The sequence below is a fragment of the Dipodomys merriami genome, unplaced genomic scaffold, assembly GCF_024711535.1.
Source record: "Dipodomys merriami isolate MVZ:Mamm:240054 unplaced genomic scaffold, mDipMer1.0.p SCAF_761, whole genome shotgun sequence".
In the NCBI taxonomy this organism is placed as follows: domain Eukaryota; kingdom Metazoa; phylum Chordata; class Mammalia; order Rodentia; family Heteromyidae; genus Dipodomys; species Dipodomys merriami.
Window position 1 is genome coordinate 413,445 of NW_027206359.1, and position 22,960 is coordinate 436,404.

At 49.7% G+C, this 22,960-nt stretch overlaps 1 long non-coding RNA gene and 1 other non-coding gene across 4 annotated transcripts; one reads left to right on the forward strand and one right to left on the reverse strand.

Annotated features, from left to right (window-relative positions):
• Positions 1-2,703: 2,703 nt before the first annotated feature.
• Positions 2,704-7,322, reverse strand: LOC138818459 (uncharacterized). 3 transcript variants are annotated; one of them, XR_011369140.1, is made up of 8 exons: positions 6,919-7,322; positions 5,777-5,817; positions 5,552-5,575; positions 4,629-4,658; positions 4,229-4,269; positions 4,011-4,123; positions 2,919-3,062; positions 2,704-2,811 (listed from the first exon to the last, which is right to left on the reverse strand). It is a non-coding gene; the product is annotated as an uncharacterized lncRNA (long non-coding RNA). The 3 variants fall into 3 exon arrangements; XR_011369139.1 differs by having other exon boundaries at positions 4,011-4,269; XR_011369141.1 differs by lacking the exon at positions 2,919-3,062 and having other exon boundaries at positions 4,011-4,269.
• A 15,316-nt stretch (positions 7,323-22,638) lies between these two features.
• Positions 22,639-22,745, forward strand: LOC138818464 (U6 spliceosomal RNA). Its single transcript, XR_011369145.1, has one exon. It is a non-coding gene; the product is annotated as a U6 spliceosomal RNA (small nuclear RNA).
• The last annotated feature ends 215 nt before the right edge of the window (positions 22,746-22,960 follow it).

A 22,960-nucleotide genomic window follows, 5' to 3' on the forward strand; every position in this document is an offset into this window, starting at 1 on the left:
CCCCGACCCGACCCCCAACCCCCAACTGCCCGGGGCTATGGCAGATCCTGGCCTGCGCCTCTCACATCCAGGGACTCACATCCGAGTATTAAACATCCGGGTATACTCAAATACAGAGATTCCCACATCCGGGGATTCCCACATACAGACTCTCCACATCCGGGGATTCCTACATCTGGGGATTCTCACATCCGGGGATTCTCACTTCTGGGGACTCACATCCGGGGATTCCCGGGGATGTATTCACACATCCGGAGAATCCTACATCCGGGGACTTTTACACCCGGAGAGTCTCACATCCAGAGACTCTCACATCCGGGGATTCCCACATACAGACTCTCACATACGGTGATTCTCACATCCGGAGATTCTCACATCCAGAGATTCTCACATCCAGAGATTTCCACATCCGGGGATTCTCATATCCGGGGATTCCCACTTCCAGGGATGCTCAGACCAGGGAATTCCCACATCTGGGGAAATCTCACATCCAGGGACTCTCACATCCGGGGATTCTCAGATCCAGGGATTCTCACATCCGGGAATTCTCAGATCCAGGGATTCTCACATCCGGGGATTCCCACAGCCAGGGATTCTCACATCCAGGGATTCCCACAACTAGAGATTCCTACATCCCGGGATTGTCACATCCGGGGACTTTTACATCCAGAGACTCTCACATGTGGGGACTCTCACATCTGGGAACTCCTACATCTGGGGATTCCCACATCCGGGGATTTTCACATTCAGAGAGTCTCACATCATGGGATTCTCAGACCCAGGGCTTCACATATCCTGGGACTCTCACATCCTGAGCCTCTCATCCTTGAACTCCACCTCGGGCCTCCCATCCAGGGCCTTTCCCCAACCTCCCATCCGGAGCCCTGTCACATCCGGGCCTCTCTCCTCTAGCTTCCCACACAATAAAACCTCATGAGCACCGTACCGCACGGCAGGGTCAGCGGTCACGGGGGTCAGAGGCCGGGCACTGGTCCTGCCTTCCATTTCAGGTCATTTCCAGTTGTTGCTAGCATACAGGGCTGGTCCTGCCTTCCATTTGAGGCCATTTCCGGTCATTGCTATGGTATAGGACTGGTCCCGCCTTCCATTTCAGGCCACTTCCAGTCGTTGCTAGGGTATAGGACTAGTCCCACCTTCCATTTCAGGTCATTTCCGGTCGTTGCTAGGGTATAGGACTGCTCCCACCTTCCATTTCAGGCCACTTCCGGTCATTGCTAGGGTATAGGACTAGACCCACCTTCCATTTCAGGTCACTTCCAGTCGTTGCTAGGGTATAGGACTAGTCCCACCTTCCATTTCAGATCATTTCTGGTGGTTGCTAGGGTATAGAACTAGTCCTGCCTTCCATTTCAGGCCATTTCCGGTGGGTTGCTAGGATACAAGCTTGGTCCCGCCCTCCTCCAGGACGTCCCACCACCTAGATTCACACCTGATTGGCTTATTCCATGAAAGGCCCTCCCTCACTTTCCTAATTCCCTTGTCATTGATCCAGCTGTAAGACACACCCCTTAGCCCCCCCACAAATCCAACTCGCTGCTGATTGGACCTCACACCACAGTCCTGCTCCTAACTACGTGAACTCGGATTCAGATTGGCCCAGCGGGATTGGAGATGTGGGGTACCTGGATGTTGGACCACTCTGGGGGGGGTGGTTGGGTGGATGGATGGGTGGATGACCAGGCCTGCAAACTCTTCCCCTTCTGTGCCTGTCCCAGGGGACCCCAATGACCTCTCCAGGGATTGACCCAGGTGGGCCTATAGCTCCTTATTGCAGTAGGATAAGTCGAGGTCGGAGGTCTGTGTCTCCCTAGGCCTAGGATGCATTGCACCTGCATGATATCCAGGTCTTCTCTGGAGGGAGGGCCCCATTGGCTTCCCCGGGGACTCCTCCAGCCGCACCCCCTGCTCTGATTGGCTGACACGCCTGTCTCCCACCCAGGGAAGCTGCGGGTCCAGTTCGGCCTCTTCCTTGGGTGAGGTTAAAAGGCAGGGGGTGCTGTCCATCATCTCTGGGCCCCATCCCCTGCCAAGCCAATAGCTGGAGACTCGATCTGTGTGAAGCCACGCCCCTTCGTGGCTAGTTCTGTGGACTCTGTTTATGCCCATCACCCAGAGGTCCCGCCCACTAGTGAATGTATGGGCGTAGGGGCTGTCCTTCACTTCCAGGTCCCGCCTCCTGGCTGTTGGAAGGCCACAGGGGCTGTCTGTCTCTTCCAGGTCCTGCCCCTGGCTGTTGGAAGGCCATAGGGGCTGTCTGTCACCTCCAGGCCCCGCCCCCTGGCTGTTGAAAGACCACAGGGGCTGTTTGTCTCCTCCAGGTCCCACCCTCTGGTTGTTGTGTGGACATTTGTCCTGTCTGTAACCTTCAGGCCACGCCCCCTTGCAATTAGATGGCCACACGGGCTGTCATTCACCTCCAGGCCACGCCTCCTACGCCATCTTACGTCATGTCAAGCCGAGGCCCCGCCCACAAGTGACTGACGGGACGCTCTAGCTGTCCATCACAATCCTGTCCCACCCAGCGCCTGTCTCCACACTGCACAGACGCCAGAGGGGAAGGAAACGCTGCCTGGGCGTGCGCACCGCGCATGTGCAGGGAGTGGCTCCAAAGGGGCGGAGCCTACGCATGCACAATGGAAAGATGGGTTGGGCAGACAGGCCTGACAGCGCGCATGCACACTTTATGTTGATTTTATTCGTCCTTCCCCCTCCAGGCTCCTTCGTCCACTTCTGATTCCACCTGCTGCTTGAGGCCCCAGGTTCGAATCCAGCCTCACACCGGGGAGGGGCCTGGTGGGGGAGGGGAGGCACAAGCTGCAGCCACCCGCGGGGGATCATGTGAGGCCCCGCCCCGCGCCTCTCCTCATCCGAGCACCCTGGGAGGGGGCGGTTCCCACCTGCATCCTGGCCCGCGCCCCGGAAGCAGCATCTGCGACCTCCAGACTAGAAGTAGGTGATGGCAGCACCCACCAGGGCCACGACCACCACGGACACGATGGGGGACACGACATGGGCCAGTGCGCTGCCTGGAGGGGGCGGGACTGGATCCGGAAGTGCGGGGGTGAACACACCCGGGAAGGGCGGTGGGGCGTCTCCCTGCAACTTCCGGTCGGGAAGTGCCCAGAAACAGGAAGCGAGCCAAGGTGAAGGGGGGGACAAGGGTGCCTGACCGGAAGTGCTATCACAGCCTTGACTGGAAGTGTCCATGAACAGGGACCGGAAGTGCCCATAGTCAAGACCAGAAGTTGTTATATACTAGGGACCGGAATTCTCCACAGTCAAGACCGGAAGTTCCTACACACTAGGGACTGGAAGTGCCCTTCCAATCAGGACCGGAAGTGCCTTTCCCATCAGGACCGGAAGTTTCTATACACTAGGGACCGGAAATCACCTTTCAGGATGGGAAGTTCCTATGTACTAGGGACTGGAAATCTCCACAGTCTAAGCCGGAAGTTCCTATACACTAGGGACCAGAAGTTCCCATAGTCAATACCAGAAGTTCTTATACACTAGGGACCGGAAGTTCCTCTACACTAGGGACTGGAAGTGCCCTTCCAATCAGGACCAGAAGTTCCTATACACTAGGGACCGGAAGTGCCCTTCCAATCAGGACTGGAAGTTCCTGTACACTTGGACCAGAAGTCCCCATAGTCAAGACCAGAAGTTGTTATATACTAGGGACCGGAAGTCTCCACAGTGAAGACTGGAAGTTCTTATACACTAGGGACTGGAACTCCCCATCGTCAGGGCCGGAAGTGCCCATAGTCAGGACCGGAAGTTCCTATATACTAGGGACCAGAAGTGCCCAGTCAAGACCGGAAGTTCGTATATACTAGGGACCGGAAGTGCCTTTCCAATCAGGACCGCAAGTTCCTATACACTAGGGACTAGAAGTCCCTAGTCGGAACTGGAAGTTGTTATATACTAGGGACCGGAAGTTCCCAATCAGGACTGGAGGTTCCAATACTCTGGACCGGAAGTTCACATACTGTCAGGAGTGGAAGTTCTCATGCAGGCTGGAAGTCCCAAGACAATCTGTACTGGAAGTCCCCAGGAACTCAGAGACCGGAAGTTCCTTTTCTCTCCGGACCGGAAGTTCGCACTGAGACCGGAAGTGGAGGCGGCAGCGGTCCGGAAGGCTGTGGGTCACACCCGGGCCCAGATCACGAGGGAACGGAAGTGGGGCGGTCGAGGGGGCGGGACTTACCTTGGGGGGGTCTCCGTGGATCACATGTTCATTGCCAGCACCTGGGGGAGAGGGGGAGGAGAGACGCGGCCCTGGGAGCTCGGCCTCCACATCTGGGTCCCTACATCCGGGTTCCCTACATCCAGGTTCCCTACATCCGGGTCCCCACATCTGAATTCCTACATCCGGGTCCCTCCATGCAGGTCCTTACATCTGGGTACTTACATCCGGTCTCTACATCCAGGTCCCTACATCCGGGTTCCTTACATCCGGGTCCCTACTTCTGGGTCCCTACATCCGGGTCCTTACATCCAGGTTCCCTACATCCAAGTCCCTACATCCAGGTCCCTACATCCCTTCCTCCTCATTCGCATCTTCTACATCCGGGTCTCCTCCCCCTGCCTTGGTTTCCCCGTCTTACCGTGTGAGCCTCCATAGCCTCCACCGCCACCTGTGAACAGAGGGGGCGGGGTCAGCCCGGGTTCCCTACATCTGGGTCCTTACATCGGGGTACTCACATCCCGGTCCCTACATCCGTGATCCCATGTCTGGGTCCCTACATCTGGGCCTCTACATCCGGGTCTCCACACTGGGGTCTCCACATCCGGGTCTCTACATCCGGGTCTCCACACTGGGGTCTCCACATCCGGGTCTCCTCATCCAGGTCTCCACACTGGGGTCCCTACATCCGGGTCTCTACATCCAGGCTTCCACATCCGGGTCCCTACATCCGGATCTCTACATCTGGGCCTCCTCACTGGGGTCTCTACATCCGCGTCTCTACACTGGAGTCTGCACATCCGGGTCTCCATACTAGGGTCTCTACATCCGGGTCTCCACACTGGGGTCCCTACATCCGGGCCTCTACATCTGGGTCTCCACACTGGGGTCTCTACATCCAGGCTTTCATATCCGGGTCCCTACATCTGGGTTTCCATGTCTGGGTCCCTACATCCGGGTCCCTAAATCCGGGCCTCCACACTGGGGTCCCTAAATCTGGGCCTCTACATCCGGGCCGCTCCATCCCCAGCCTCCACATCCGGGCCTCCCCCCCTTCCATGTCCTCATCTCCTGCGCCTGGCGGGGGTCGGGGCTTGGGTGGAGGCCGGCATCGGGGTGGGAGGTGACGTCTGCGGGGAGAGAGCAAGGGAAGATGGAGGCCGGCCTCCCCCCCTTACCCCCTTCCTTCCCCTGATCCCTGACTCCCCTGACTCCTCCTGGGGGTCGCGACCTGGGCGGGTTGAGCAGCTGCGGGTACAGCCCTGTGTGCCAGGAGTGGGCCATGCCTCAGCTTCCCCACCCTGAGTGGGCCTGGTGTGGGGAAGGGGGGAGGACCCCACTCACCTGAGCTGGGCTTCGGGGTGGGATCTGCGGGCAAAGAGAGAGAGGGTGGTGACCCGTGACCTCCCCTGACCCCTCCCTGAGCCCCCCTGACCCCTGAACCCAAGGCCTCAGTGGGTGGCAAAGGGTCACATGGGATTCAGGCCCACACCTGGATCAAGGCCCCACATGAGGCCTAGCGGCCAGGGTGAAGCCATGGGGGGGGAAAGGTGAGAGGTCAGGACTCACTGGGTCATCCAGGGCGTCGGCGAGGTCAAAGTCAGCCTGGCCTGAGGGGGGAAGAGGATGGGTGCTGGGGACGGACGGACGGATGGGGAGACAGACAGACACAGAGACGAACAGACAGACAGACCGAGAGGATGACACACGGACAGACAGACAAGGGATGGACAGATGATCAAGACAGGACAGACAGATGACAGACAGAAGAAGCAGATGGACAGCCAGGTGGACAGAACAAGAGGCAGACAGACAGAGAGGAAGACATGGACAGAGAGGAGACAGACAGACAGACACAGGACAGATAGACCCAGACAGAGAGACTGAGAGGCAGGCAGACAGACAGACAGACAGACACAGAGATGGACAGACAGACAGACCAAGAGGATGACACATGGACAGACAGACAGACAGAGCCAGAGGCAGATGGACAGACAGACAGACAATGAGACAGACAGAGAGGAGACGGACAGACACATGGACAGATAGGGGCCCAGACACAGATGGACCTGCAGACAGACGGAGACAGACAGATGCAGAGACCGAGGGACAGACAGACAGACAGACAGACAGACAGAGAAGGGATGGATGACCAAGACAGAACGAATAGATGGACGGACAGACAGACAGGAGAAGCAGATGGGCAGCCAGGTGGACAGAAAGACCAAGAGGCAGACAGACAGACTGCGAGGAGACAGACAGCCAGACAGACCGAGAGGAGATGGACAGACTGACAGAAGCAGATGGACAGAGACACAGACAGACAGACTGAGACACAGATGGACAGACAGACAGACAAACAGACACAGAGACAGACAGGCCAACAGGACCAGGCCCTGGCCTCCAACAACCTGGCCCGACCTGAAAATCCACTGCCACCTCCCCACCCCACAACCCCAGCCCAGCCCCACGCCCTGAGGGGGGGGACCCGAAACCACCAGGAGAGGGGGGGAAACTAGAAACCACCAAAGAGGGACAACTGGAAACCACCAAACTGGGGAGGGAACTAGAAACCACCAAGGTGGGGGAACTAGAAACCACCAAAAAGGAGAGAACTAGAAATCACCAAGGGAAGAACTAGAAACCACCAAGGGGGGAGAACAAGAAACCACCAAAGAGAGTGGGGGAACTAGAAACCACCAAGGCCTCACCCCGGCCTCCTGGGCCCAGGCCGCAGAGCAGGGCGGCCAGCAGCAGCAGCAGCAGCAGCAGCACAGGTCCTCCTTGAAACTTACAAGGCTATGGTCAAAGTCACCCTAAGCAGGAAAGTCCTTGAAACCCCTGTCCAAATTCAGTGCCAACAAAGCCAGAAGTAGAGCCGTGTGGCTTCACTAGTTGAGGCTAGCCTTGAGAAAAGCAGTTCATGGACTGTGCCCAGATCCTGAGTTCAAGGTCTGGGACTGCCAACAAACAGACATACACAACAATCTGTGCAGCCATCCAGCTAAAGCACGTCACCCTCTTGTCCCCAACTGAATTGGACAGAGTTCCCTGGGAAAGGGGCTGGGGGAGCCACTGTCATCTTGACTCTGCCCATTCTGCATGCATCACAGGATTCCGGCCACACCCCCATTATTTCATGGTTCTTTTTGACCAATGGGATACAAGAATAGTGGTCATGCCCACATTCCATGCTGCCTGGTAGATGGACTAGGCTCTATTAGAACACTCGGAGGCTGAGATCCACAGGGGGAAAATCCTGCCACAGGAGCATGGGCCCGCTGCAGGCACCCGGGCCACCAGGCAGCTCAGTGACAGACTGAGCTGGAGCCACAGGCCCTCTGCCCCATGAGCTGCCACCACAGCATGCATGGGGATGGGAAGAGGGACACATGGGCATCTGAAAAGAAAATCTGCTTCCTCCATGACCTACCTGATGAGGTGGACTTCCAGAGTCCAACAGGTGAGCTCCACCATTGATGCAGCCAGCTTTCGGCACACATCCGAACCATCGAGGAGTCCCTCATGGTGTGTAAAGAGTAGAGGTTGGTCTTGAGTGAGCTGTGTTGGGAGAAAGCCCAGTGCATGCACTGGCTGTCCCAGGAGAAGATGGAGAAGAGGACAGTGCTGTGGGAGCTGCTGTTGCTCCTCACAGGGGAAGGCACAGACAGCAGTCTCCAGATGCCAGCACAGGCTGAGCTCCCCACCACCAGCACTGCTTCAGATGCCTCAGGGCCTGTGGTAGGTGAAATGAGGGAGGAGCAGAAAGGTTTTGAAGAATTGCAACTTGAAGACAGCATGGAAACTGCCAGAGGAGAGGTCAGGGTTCCCAACCCCATAGTGGACTCCCCCAAGGAGTATGTCCTGCCCCAGATGCCCCACATCCAGATCTGCCCACAGCTCCCAGGCTCAGAGAAGGAGTGCTCCCCCACTTTCTCCTGTAATCTGATGTGGATGATGACTCTCTATGTGACATACTGACTCTCATAAGCCTTGGCAGCCACCAGAAGTAGGTGGCCAGGTGGCTTTCTCTCAGGCCTCCATCAGCCGGGTGATGGGAAGGTTAAACTGGGGGTCGGGTAGGGCAGAGGCTGCCAGGAGGTGGCCCAAACTCAAGGGTTATCTAATGGCCCATTGGTGGCCAGGAAAGAGGCCCATGTTATGCTTATCACAAAGAATAAATTGTTTTCAAAGCAAAATAAAAAGCCTCCAACAAAGATTTGTTCTTCCAGTCCTGGGGCTTGAACTCAGGGCTTGGCCATTGTCCTGAGCTCTTTTTGATCAAGACTGGCACTCTACCAGTTGAGCCCCACCTCCCTTTCCAGCCTTTTCTGTGTGGAATAGAACCCAGGGCTTCAGGCATGCTAGGTGACCACTCTACCACTGAGCCACATTCTCAGCTAGGATGATTCTCCCCCCTCCCAAACCCATATGGCCATTCCTCAGATAAATAGGAAGTAGGTGGTGGTGTATGCATCAAATACCTAGGCCAGCAGCCATCAGGCTTAGTGGGAAAAGATTGTAGTGTAGAAATCTCTGATTTTGCATGCACGTGGTGTCTGTGTGTGTGTGTGTGTGTGTGTGTGTGTGTGTGTGTGTGTGTGTGTGTGTGTGTGTGTGAACTCAGGGCATAGGCTCTATCCCAGAGTTTTCTTGCTCAAGGCTAGTGCTCTACCACTTGAACCACAGCCCCACTTGCTTTTGGATGGTTACCTACAGGTAAGAGTCTCAAGGGCTTTCCTGTCCAGGGTGGCTTTGAATCATGATGGGGGCCCCAAGGAAGCAAGAGTAAACACAACTCTCAAGTACTATCCCTATGGTGGGCTACTCCTGCACCCTGGGGGCCAGATGTGAAACATGCGGCCCTGTGCCATCATCCTCTAGAGTTCAATTTGGGGAAGTGACCAGAGCCAAGCTGACTTTTGCTCACCCTGATTGCTGATGCCAGAGCAGGTCTGTTCCACCCTAGGCCAAGAGAGCTCCTGGAAGCCTGGCTTACCACGGGCACAAAAAAGGGAGAGGTCAGCTCCAGGCTGAGCTAAGAGCCTTTGCCCATGGATACCCCAACTTGGCCTTACTTATCACCATAAGACCTGCCAAAGAACAACCCAAAAAAAACAAAATTGGAGCTGTGCCTCCAAGTGGTAGAGCTCTAGCATTGAACCAAAGAGCTCAGGGACAGGGCCCCCAAGCTTTGAGTTCAAGACCCCAGCTGACCTTCCCCCATAAAACACAGGTTGTCTAAATGTGAATTAGTATGATTTGTGCAGTATTTCTGAAGAATGGTGATACTGAAGAAAGCACCCTAATTCTAATGACAGCTGAACTTGTGACATACAGCTATGTGCTGAGTCCTTCACAGGGCACTATTTGCTGGGTCCTTCCCACATGGGGGTTTTGTGCGGAGTCCTCAAAAAGGTGCTGTTTGGTGAGTCATCCCAAAGGGTGCTATGTGCTGAGTCCCTGAGAAGAGTGGGCCATCCTGGGTTTTTCAAAGGGTGCTGTGTGCTGAGTCCATTACACAACGTACTGTATGCTGAGTCCCTCAAAAGGTGTGGTGAGCTACTGCATCCCAAAGGGTCCTGCTATGTGCTGAGCCCTTGCGAAGAGAGGGATGAGGTGAGTTTTTTGAGTGCTGTGCGCCGAGTCCTTTACACAGAGGGCTGTGTACTGTACTTCAAATGGTGCTGTTTGCTGATTGCTTCCACAGTATGGTATGTGCTGAGCCCTTCAAAATTGTTCTATGTGCTGATTTTTTCGAAGGGTGCTGTGCACTGGATGTTTTACACAGGGTGCTTTATACTCAGCCCTTCAAAGGGTGCTGTTTGCCGAGTACTCTACCCAGCATACTACATGCTGAGTCCTCAAAGGGAGCTGTGTGCTGAGTCCTTTACACAGGGTGCTTTGTGCTGTTTTTGGAAGTGTGCTGTGTGTTGAGTCATCCCAAAGGGTGCTATGTTCTGAGTCCTTGAGAGGTAGTTATCCCCAACACTCACACACACACACACAAACACACATACACACACAAGTTTCACTATGCACCTGCTTGGTGTGTGGAGTGGAGGGGGATGGAGGAGAGTCTCCTCCAGGGGTGGGGCTGAGGGGAGATTCGATCTCCCGGACCAGTACTGGGGGTGGGGTGTAGTGCTGAGCTGAGGTAAGGCTGCAATTGCCATGGTCTGGAAGCCTCAGGGCCCAGTCAGGGCTGCACTTGTGGCCAGGGCTGGGGGCTGGGCCCAGGGGAGGAGGGGCAGGGCCCAGGGGCACACTTTGGTGGCAGCAATGGCCAGGGGCCCAAGGGGGTAGGGGTGTGTGCGCAGTAGGGGCGGGTTGGCCCAGGAGAGGAGTGTGGGGCAGAAACAGAGCTGGGAGAAGAGCGAGCATGAGCACAAGCACCAGTGGAAACGGCTTCAGTGGCTGGCGGCTGCTCCGATCATAGCGTGGGTCCTGGCTGGTTGCATAGAGCGTGCAGAGCCTGCATGGCAGGCTATGGCCGCGTGTAGCCCCTCGGAGACATAGCAGCCATGGCGGCCTTGAGTCTGAGGTCCCGGTTAGGGGAGCACGGGAGAGTGAGCAGCTGCTGAGGCAGAGACGGCGGCCACAGAGGAGGAGGCCATTGAGGGGGCGACAGCGGCTGAGGAGAAGGAGAAGAGGCTGAGCGCTGCCCGGCCATGCACCAGCGGACACCCCCGCTCCTTCCCAACAGCGCTGCCTTTCAAACATGGTGCTGCAGGCTCGGACTGGTGGAGCCTCTTGCAGTCACCTGGTGGAGATGGCGCACCCCTGTGGGGCTTGTGGCCTTGACTTGGTCCCCGCCCCGGGTCCTCAGACTCAGGTCGCGCACCCAGAGTCGCAGCCTACAGCTTCTCCCAGCAGCTCACGTGAGTGGCCGCCCTGCAGGCCAGCACCTGGCGTGACCCCTGCACCTTGTGACTCCACCACTCTACCCCTTCCACCCCACCCCCGCGGACCCTGAACCTTACCTCTCGCCTCCCCTCTCCTGTCCTACCTGCATCTCCCCAGCACCCCACAGTCCGCCCTGGCTCTGCCACAAATGCACCCCAGGGGTGGGGGTTGGAGCTGGGTGTTGACCTGGGGATCCCAACCCCATCCCTAGCATCCAGTGTCCCAGGAAAATGGGAGCTGCAGGGATGGGTGAGGAGCACCCATCCAGGGGCACCACAGAGCCCCTGGTCTGGAGCAGTGGGAGCCACACAGCCATGCATCTGCACCCTTCCTCTCCCTGGTGGGAACCTGCTGCCTTTAGTCAGAGATGGGGAGTAGCACCTCCACACCTGCCTTCTTAGATCTTTTCCTTTTTGCTGGGGAGGGGGGTGTTGGATACAGAAGATAGGCCCCCTTGCTGTGTGAGCCCTTGTTTTCTGTGCTCAGTCACCCTTTCACCTGAGGACATTCCCAGAAGAGCCCACTAGAGAGGTGAGGGCACTGGGGTCAGATAGAAAGTGGATATTTGGGAGAAACACACACCCCCTCTGAGAGACATACACCAGCCTGTACCCCCAACCCCAGCTGTCAACAGTTCTGACTGGGTGATCACATTTCCCAGCTCTGCCAGCTTCTGGTAGTGCTCCCAGTCCATCTGGTCTCCTTGTCCTCCCCAAGAATCTGCCAAGTCGCCCCAAAGTATGTAGGCTGAAAGTAGGGACTCTATCCATGTATATAGACTTTAGGACCCCATCAAAGTCCCCAACAACGCCCCCACCCCAGGTCATACACCACTCTGGAGGCACCATGACCCCCTGCTTTGTATTCTGTCCAGGCTCTGAGGAGCCATGTGTCTCGGGACTCCTTCACCCAGCGTCCTGGCCTAGGGTTTTGGTGAATGAGGAGTCAAAGCTGGATGTTCCCAAGAGGAAGGGTCTGGCAATGGAGAAAGGGGGAGGCAGGATGGTTCTGCATAATTAGAGCATTGTTCCCCTTGGGTGGTTGCCCCTGGTTCTGACAAGGGAACCCCTCTGCTCAAGCTGGTACATTGCTCAGATGAGAAAGTAACAAACTCCAGAAAGGCACTGCTCTGAGTCTGTGTTTATGTGTTTGTGTGTGTGTGTGTGTGTGTGTGTGTGTGTGTGTGTGTGTGTGTGTGTGTGTAAGAGAGAGAGATGAGTCTTCTGTCACTGATTTAGATTTGTGTTTGTGTTTCTGTGTGTGTGTGTGTGAGTGTGTGTGTGTGTGTGTGTGTGTGTGTGTGTGTGTGTGTGTGTGTGTTTGTTGGGAGAGCAGGGAGGATGAGAACAATGAAAATATATTTAAGTCACTGGGTCTAGAAAGAGCAAAAGCATTTTATTTGTTGTTCTTTTTTCATTAATGCCCATTAGGAGACCAGCCACAATTTTTGTTTTCTCTTTCACCGTTTCATGGCTCCTTTAGGGAAGGTTTCAGTAGATGTTCCTTTCCACCTCTTTCTTCCCCTTTCCTGCAGCCCACAGTAACTCCTGGGCCTGAATGGGTCTCCCCTAGGAGGCCTGTGTGAACCACAGACCAGTGTGGACACCTGCTCTTCTGTCTTTAGCCAGAAGGCTCATGAGGCTACTGTGACCACAGCCGCACTCATCCAGCCAGACAGTCTGCTCTGGTGTGTATAGTTGGCGCTAATTCAAGGTTGGGAATGAGTCTGCCAAACATAAATAGGGAACGAGATGGGGGTAGTAGGGCAGGGGCTGTGAATCTAGGAGGGTCTGGGAAGTGACGATCGGTGTGACATGGCAGATGGTTCACCACGACCAAGGATGAGAGGGGAATCTTACCCAGGGTATTGGCGGTGTACATCTTGGCAGGGGGCTCCAGGCCCCCAATGGTGGCATGGATTCCCTCCAGGGGCAGTGCACTGGTGGGCAGTCCTCCCTGGAGTTCTGCAGACTCCAATCTGTGTCCCTCCTGGGCTGTTTCCAGCTGCGCAATGGTAGGCAAGTGTGTTCCCTCTGCTGGAGCCTACTTGGGATCAGGACATGGCAGTTACCTGAGGCTCTCTGAATGCCATTTTCTATAACCTGCTGTAGGCTGTCTGGAAGGAAAAGGGGACCACTGACTTTGGAAACCTTTAAGTTTGATTGGGACATGTGAAATGCCAGGTTTTCCAGGGTTTTTCCTTGAAGCTGGCAATTTCTACTAATGCTTGGGATTCTGGGTCAAATTAGATGGACCATTTCAGCCACCAAACAATGACGTTCAAAGCAGCACAAGCAGAGTTCCCAAGCCAGATGGTCTCCTGCTATGAACGTCGTGCCTTGACTGCCTTTCTCTGACAGCTGCCGATACTTCTCAACCTCTCTCTAGGGTGATCACTACAGTCGAGGATGTCATGGGGAGCAGAGATTGTGACCTTGTTATCTGCAGCCTACTAGCTGTGAGTAGAGACAATTCCCAGGAACTGTACTGGACTCTGGGAGATTCAGAGACCTGGGATGCCTCAGGGGTCCTATCTCTGGAACATGAAACTTGGGGGCCAGATATGGTGGACCATCCTGTCTGGCCCCAGGGAGTGGAGAGGAGGCCCCTTGAGCCAGGCTTTCACCTCAGGGCAACCTTGTTCACAGCTGAGTGGGGAATTGAGTGCCACACAGCTGGTCAGTGGCCGGACAGAGATCTTTGAGAAGATAGGCATCCCAGAGGCCCCAAAATACAGTGAGTACATCATGGCTCACATCCTTGGAACCAAAACAGTTAAGTGCGGTGGCACCAGGAGGGTGGGAAGAGGGAGGAGGTAGAACTGTTGGACAGCTACATCAGGCTTTGCCCTCACCCAGGATGCTTACCTGAATTGGATGGGACTTTTCTGTAGTATTGTCATAGACAGATGCTCATTCGTTTATCCAACAAACCGTTACAGTGTGTGCCAGGTCTTGGTGGGGGAAGAGGAGGGGGTCATACACGATGAAAGGTTCCAGTGCTGGTTCCACAGCACATGAAGAAATCGTGCAACAAGTGTAGGATTATGAAACAAAACATGGCTTTCTTTCATCATTAACCTATCCCCATGAGGAAGGGGATCCTTCACTGTATTCAGTCTTGCAGCTGGGGAAAATGAGGCATTGAGAAGCCAAGTGACCTACTCTTGACTTCCAGCTGACAGGAAGCTAAGCCTGACTTCTCTGCCATACTTCCTAGGACAGTGGGTGTTATTCAGTCCACTTCTTGTGGTGGGACTTCCACTTTTTCATTTTTGAGGCTTGAATTTGAGGCCTGGATGCTGTGCCTGAGCTCCTTAGATCAAGGCTAGCGCTCTACCACATGAGCCACAGCATCACTTCCGGTTTTCTGTTGGTTCTTTGAGTATAAGAGTCTCACAGACATTCCGGTCTGGGCTAGCTGTGAACCATGATCTTCATATCTCAGCCTCCTGTGTAGTACGATTATAGGTCTGAGCCACCAGCACCTGGCTTAAGTGTAATTCTGGCCCTCTCTTCCTCTTTCTTTCTCTCTCACCCCCTCCTCCCCCTCTCCTCTCTCCCTCTCTTTTTCTCTCCCCACTCTTTCCCTCTCTCTCTATCCCTCTCTCTTTCTCTTTCAGGAACTGGTTGAATAGGTGCTGGAGGAGGTGGCCCAGCATCCCCATGTGGCTGGAACCCAAGGTGTCCCTCTCATTCTGGAGGTGGGCTGAGGGTCAGGAGCTGTTTTGCTCAGCCTGTTGAACTAGCTTCATGAGGTAAGCCCCTCTGTACCCTGGCTAGACTTTGATGGCTATTCATTGTCCATCCCTTGATTCCTTCCTCACATCCCTCTGCTACACCGTTGAAGGAAAGTGGATGAGGAGATGTTGCCTTGTCCCCCTGCCCAGCACGATCCCGGGACTCTGACCCATACCCCCACCTATCTGGTCAGGGCCTGGCTATAAGACAATGAAAACACTCCTTGTCTACTACCCTTTGCTGGCGAGTGTAGTTTTGGTTAGGGGGGTGGGGTGCAGAGGAAAGTGCCCAGACCTGACACCTCCCGGAGGACATTTGTTCTTGTGACAGAGCCAAGTCATTGCTATGGATAAGGAGGAAGCCGCATGGTGGTGGTCAGAAGCTCATGGCTCCCACCCATCATCCTGGCTGTTCGGGAGGCTGAGGTTTGATGGTCATGACTCAGAGCCAGGCCGGGCAGGAAAGTCCAGGAGATTCTTATCTCCCATAAACTACCTCCCTCCCCAAACCCACACACAAGCCAGATGTGCTGTGGCTCAAGTGGTAGAGCCACAGCCTTGAAAAAAGAATCTCAGGGATAACACCCAGAACCTGAATCCAAGTCCTAAGACTAACACAATCATAAAATAAATGAACAGTGTACAACTTTTATCTGACTACCAAGAAAGATGGATACAGTTTTCTTCTGTACTTGTAGCCAAAGGTAAGGGGCTCCCCTTGATGTTCCCCTAAACCTCTCCTCTCCTTTATCTGTCCAGGCTTAGGTTGCAGGACAGAATTCGGATCATCCCCCTGGATGTGACCTTAGCTACCCTCCCCCAAACACCTTCCTTGGGGTCAGGATCCTGGATACACTCCCTGCTGGGAGGATGAGGCACTGCAGAGATGAGGGTAGGTATCCCCAACACTCTCTCTCTCTCTCTCTCTCTCTCTCTCTCTCTCACACACACACACACACACACACACACACACACACACAAACACAAATACCCCTAAGCCAACTCAGACTAGCCTTTTCCAAAGACACTTTATCTCCTTGGATTAACTGACCTAAGAGAGAATTTTGATCCCCTGTAATTGATTATTTTAACTTGGGCTTGCTAGATGACAGGAGATAAACAGGAGCAAAAAAAAAAAAAAACAACCTTTGGTGCCCATCACCTGGTGCTCAGGCTCATGCCTGTCATACTGGCTACTCCAGATGCTGAGATCTGAGGATCACAGTTTGAAGCCAGCTATAAGCTGGACAGCCCGTAAGGAGACTACTCTCCATGGAACCACCAAAAAGCTAGAAGTGGAGCTGTGGCTCAAGTGGTAGAGCACCAGCCTTGAGCAATAAAACTCAGAGAGCAGCTCCCAGATCCTCAGTTCAAGCCCACACAAAGAAATGGCCCCATCTTGTTGCCCACACATTGCCAGGGCCTCAAGCCCCCTCTCATGGGGTGTGATACAACACCTGTCCCTGGGTGGTGTATCAGGGCCTCCAGAGATCTGGTGGTGGAATCCAGGCCTTTCGCTTCATGCACTCTCAACCCACACTGGCTGGAATGCAGAGCCTGACAAGCCGGCAGCCTGCAGAGTGGAGAGGCTCCTGCTCTGCCAAGGTGATCGGAATGGTCTTCTTGGAGGCAGCACTTGAAAAGGGGGTCTTGCTTAACAAGGAGTATCTGACAGGAAGCACAGAGTACAAAGGTGCTGAATATGATGGGCAACACAGCAGAGTATGTTCATTTCTAGCCAGGGCTGCTGTTGAGAGACTCGGTATAGATGTGTGACTTGGTATAGATGTTGGAGACTGTCCTGAGACAGCCTGAGGGGTCATAGAAGAACAGCTATCCAGGGCTGAGATTGTGTCTTAGAGGTAGAGGGCTCACCTAGCATGCAAGAAAGCATGGGTTGGATTCCTAGGTCCTGCATACACAGAAAAAGGTGGAAGTGGCACCATGGCTCAGGTGAAAGAGTGCTCCCCTAGAGACAAAGAAAGTCGGGGACAGCGCTGGGGCCCTGATGTCAGGCCCTAGGGCTGTCACCATAAAACAGTTCTCCCAGGGACCTTTGTGACATTTGGATGGCTATGCCCTGAAGCTCTCAGTAGATCCATCCATGCTTTGTGTCTCCTTTGACAGAGGGGAGCTGGATACTCCTTCTGCCATGGGCACCCCTGGGCCCGGTTATCAGCAACCCTCCCAACGTCTTCCACCGGGACATGGAGCAGCTGGCCCCAGCAAAAAGTATATGCCTATAGGGTAATATTTTGAAGAGTGCATTGGAAATATTCTAAATATAATAATTAAGTTGAGCAATTTCACATTGACAGTAATTAACTAGAATAATTTAATGCTAATTGGACGTTTGTCTTTCTAAATAAACAAAACCTATTTCTCCTTTTACTTTATCAGGGAAATATCTGAGCAAAAAATGGAAATAAACATATGACTCTATAACAACTGGAATGAATTTTTGCCTTTTTATTAGCAAACATTAACTTTACACAGTATTTTATTGTGTTATACATATATGTCCATATAATGTAGCTTGCTAAATTTTATTCCTTTTATTAATTTCATTAGCCTATTTTTATACTTATGTTTTATTATGTCATACCAACATAGTGAATATTTGAACATATTTACTGCACAGTATTTCTCTTCATCTCCTCTCTTACTTTTTTCCAAATTAAATCAGCTCTATCTTTTACACCTGGGTTATTCATTTTATTTTCTGGGTTATTCATATTTTCATATGAGAAATCTAGTATTTGTTTTTTACAGTATGGATAATTTCTTTAATATGAATGTTTCCAGTTCTATTTTTTTATTTTGAAAATACTGTACAGAGGGGTTAAATTTACATGGACAAGATAATGAGTATATTTCTTATCAAGCATTGTACCCTCCTCCTTTGTTTCCCCTTCCCATCCCTTCCCATCCTTCCCCCACCCCCCCACCCAATCCTCCCCGCCCCCCTTTCCCGCACGAAAGTTGTAAAGTTCGTTTTCGACATAACGACTTGTACATCTCATTGTTGCAATGGGTCCCCCTGTATCCCTATTTAAACGATTTGTTTTTCCCCTTCCCCTCCACAAATTATACCGACATCAGATACAGTGAAAGCAGGGGTTATACTGTGGGGGAGGGACATACAAAGCAACAAAGAAATAATCTTATAAATGTGTAAGAAACAATCGCATGAAAGAAAAAAAACATTTGAATACATATCTTAGGGTTCATTTCCCTAACATCACCTTATCTGACCTTTTCTGCTTGACTCAGACATATACTAGATATTGCATGGGACCTATGTTTCTTTGGGCCTGGCTTACTTCACTTAATATAATTTTTTCCAAGACTTTCCATTTCCTAACAAATGGGGCAATGTCATTCTTTCTGATGGATGCATAGAATTCCATTGTGTATATATACCACATTTTCTTGATGCATTCATCTACTGAGGGGCACCTGGGTTAGTTCCATATCTTAGCTATAGTAATTAATGCTGCAATAAATATAATCGTGCTGGTAGCTTTAATGTGGTCTTATTGGTAAACATTTGGGTAAATACCCAAAAGTGGGATTGCTGTGTCATAGGGGAGCTCTATGTGGAGTCTTTTGAGGAACTTCCATACTACTTTCCAAAGTTCTATCTATTTTCTTGAAGATGATATTATTTCATAATTATGTGTGGCTAAATAGTATATCATTGTGTATATGCATATATGTATTACAATTTCTTTCTTCAATGAGTGATTAGGGAAAATGTAGGTTGATTCTGTAGTTACTTATTTTTTTATGTGAGAGAAGGAAGGATGCATATAATGATGCTTGGAATGAGAAACATTCTCTTTAAGCAGGCACTCTCATATTTGAAACATCCTCTCAGCTACTCTTTCATCAGTATTTTAATAGTGAATTGAATTAAAAGAATAAAATTTATCTACTTTTGCAAAGATGTTTTTTTCAGTACCTATAATATTTTTATTATAATGTTATGTTTACTATGTCATGTGAGTATGGGGATGTATGTGAAGATGAAAATCTAGGAATGTTTGTATACGTAGCTGACTCAAAGGAAACAATGTATGTGAGATACAGGATTCAAATAAAAGTTTGAGACCTGTAAGTTGCTAAATTGATGTATATGTCCAGTTTGTGGTGTGTGATTTCAAGATTACATTTTGGTAGATTTCTTACCAAGTAAGTAGATGTTTCGAACCCCAAATCTTAAGGAATAAAATAATCCTTGTCTTAGTATTCCAGACATTGTCATAAGTGGAAAAAATGATTGAAAGTATGATGGGTCAATAGTAAGCCTTTAGACACTCTACATTTTCCCCCAAATCTTCAGATGTACTCTTTGGATATTAATTACAAATGTATTTATAAACATTGATATAATATGATCTTATACATAAATATATGTATATATTATAAATATATCATATATAGTTATATTTTAAATGTGTACCATAAATATTGACTTATATTTAAATGTAATTCATCTCATCATTTATACATATATATATATATATATATATATATATATATATATATATGCATACTTTTTTTTTTGGTCAGTTGTGGGTCTTGAACTCTGGGCTTGAGTGCTGTCCCTGTGCTCTTCAGCTCAAGGCAAGAGCTCTACCACTTGAGACATTTTGCCAGTTACAGTTTTCTGGTGGTTTATTGGAGATAAGAATCTTTGGAATTTCCTGCCTGGGCTGGCATTGAACTGTGACCCTCAGATCTCAGCCTCCTGAGTAGCTAGGATTATAGGCATGAGCCAAGAGCTCCGGGCTATATTTACATCCGAGATTTGTTAGTGGAATAAAGGGTACAGAAACTATTATTCTTATCACAAAATGACTTCACACTTACAGGTATAATTATAAGAAGAAAAACGATAAATATTCACAGTGGCACAAAAATCCCTTAGGTGCCTAACAAGACAGCACGTTTTTCCAGACACTGCATGTGGTGTGAGCTCTTTGCAACCCAAGCGACTGTAGAAGATATTGCACCCTAAACAAAACTGACAATTGCATGAACCCAGTCCTCTATGACAGATTTAGCCAGGCCTATCTTAGAGATTCTTGTTAGGGACATGATGAAAAATTTATAGTTTAATTGTGATTATAGAACTCTTTTATACATGTCACTCAGCCATTAACTATATTTAACATAGTTCCTTTTGCTCTAACTTATATTTTCATGGCTTAGGAAACTGTTTTTTGTTTGTGAAAACTTAGCTGTTCACTATATAGACATGAGTTTTTAATCCTTGAAATTACTGTCTGCATAGTGTTCTATGAGATGAGCTTCTCTTTACCATATCATAGGAATAAACTTACTCTGATTCAAACTTGGACAACAGCTACCTTGTTCTCTCTCCTAGAAAACCATCTGCATAGACTTCTTTACATGTAAACAGACCCTCATTTACTTGCAAAAGTCTGTCAGTGAGTCAAACCTAACTCACCCAAGTGAGGTGAATTCCTCTGTCATGCTTCCTTTACTTTAAAAATGGTAAGAACTGTACAGCAATGTGCATACTTTTTAATGTGAAGTGTGACTCCTATTTTCCATAATGTGAATCAAGCAGAGGAATCAATTTAAGATGTGAAAGAACCTTACAAAGAGTCTTGGACCTTGAAAATTGCCCTGGGTATGAATTTTTGGAGAAATATCCCTTCTAAGACAAAGGACTCAGTTTTTTTTTTTATATTGTGCTGGTACTGGGGTTTGAACTCCTGGCCTTGAGCTCTATCTGGGCTTTAATTCTCAATGTTTGCTCTATACCACCTGAGCCACACCTTCACTTCTTCCTTTTACCACAAGTGCAGAAAAGAATCTCTTAGGTTTATCTACTTAAAATAGCTTGGAGTTGCAATTGTCAAATTTGAACCTACTGAGTATCTAGGTGTAAGCCACTGGTGCTGTGCTAGAACTCACTTCTTAAGAATAAATAATCACAAAAAGAGGTGCAATAAATATTTGTTCAATTATGTATGTGTTGACTGATAAGCCAAATCACTTGCTACTGGAAAAGAAAAAGAGAGAAGATAGAGATTAATATGGAGGAGAGAGACACAAAGAAAGAAGGGATGGGAGGGTAAATGAGTGGAGGGGAGTGAAAGGGAGGATATGAGAGGAGAGGGTAGCTGGGTAGAATTGTCTACTGCTCACTAAGGTATTGTTGGACAATCAATGCCGTTGCATTTATGTAGCCAAAGCTTTATATTTTTGGTAGTAAGTTGATATATAAAATACCAATTTACAGGTAGTAACCTGTTAGTGTGCTTCCTCCTGCACCAAGGAAGCCACAGTTAGGTTACTGTTACAGATAAGGCAAGAGTAAGCAGTTTAAGTTATTCTGAGAAACAATAATTGACATACTAAGAATGTTCCCTTGTATGGTGAAGTCAAGCATCACTCTTTTCCCTGCTACAGTCTTCCTCTCAACAAGAATAGCAAAACCAGAAGAGGAAGGAGATATCTGAGTAATGATCATCTCTCTGTTTAACCTCATCCCTTGGCCTCTCAAACAATAAAGCCAATGGAGACTTAACCTGAACTAATGGGGAAAATGGGGGGAAAAGTTCAGTCTAACTTATTGTGAAACTTTTAAAATAATTGGGGCAGTATTTCAAATACTGAAATAAAACTTTTTAAATTATTAATAAAAAGTTACTCGAAACTTATTGAAAATTTAAGACTACAGGGCTCACTACATAGTGGAATCTGCATAGGTAAAACTGACTCGTGCTCCTATCATCAGAAATTGAAGATTGTCCCTAAACATAGACTGCTGAAGTGATAAGCGATGGAAATTCATGATGGATAGCATAATGCTGAGAGCATGGAAATTATTTCCTTTCCATCTTCAGTGTGTAGAGAAGAAAAAAGCTCTATAGGATGGTCCTGAAGGTGCAATTCTAAATTTAGGACAGAAGGTGAATAGTAAAATAGACCTATCTCAGCCATTCAGAGATTAGAAATGTGGAGAAATATATTCATTTATGTGGTCAAACATGGAAGAGAGGATGTGGCAAGCCCATAGCCAAATGCCAAAGGTAGAGATATTTAACAAAACACCATAAATTTGAAACAAGTCTTAAAAGGGGAGCTAGGCTTAGAGGAAATAGGGCAGAAGGATGGAGAGGGAAATGGTGGACTAATACAGTCATAACACTCAATGTACATATGTGAGAATATAAGTAGGAAACTTGAAGGGATAGGTGGGGTTGGGGTAAGGGAAGGAAGAAAAAAGGAAAATTTGACAATGATCCAGATGCACTGAACATTGAAATGCACGTACACTCTATTCAACACTGACATGATGAAGCAAAACCCCTTTGCACAACTTGCTAAAGATAATTTTTTTTGAAGTTTTAATATTAAAAGACCAGAAGCATAAACCTTTAGAGATAAATAAGAGGATAGTATTGACATATTGTTGAGGCTTGTGTTCCCAAAATTGAAACAATTCCCAAAATTGAATATATTTAAAACATTAAAACTTTGAACGAACCTTAACACTTGCTGCAGTGTTCATTATGACAGGTGCCTTGTATAGAATAATTGAATTCCTCCTCCTACACATTTCTTGAACAACAAATATCTGGAATTATTTTGTTTTTGACATGTCAATCTTGACTTTATTCTTAAATGTGTGCTTATGTAAGAAATATATGGTTGTAAAATTTCATGACAATTCTTTTGAACTTCCTTTTTGTTGAATCGTCTAGTTTAATAAAATCCAATTGCACTTTTGATATAAAAATATTTTGTGCTCAATTCAGAATCACATACACTAACATTGGAACGATACAGAGAAGATTAGCATGGCACCTGTGCAAGGACGACATGCAAATTCATGGAGCGTTCCATATTTTTACAACAACAGATGCTGGAGGGGATGTGGCCACAAGGGAACCATACAGCATTCTTGGTGGGAGTGTAAACTTGTTCAACCACTTTGTAAAGCATTATGGAGGTTCCTCAAACGATTCCACATAAAGCTCCCCTTTGACCCAGCAACCCCACTTTTGGGGATTTACTAAATGATCACAAAAAGACCATACTAAAACTACCAGCTCAACTATGTTTAT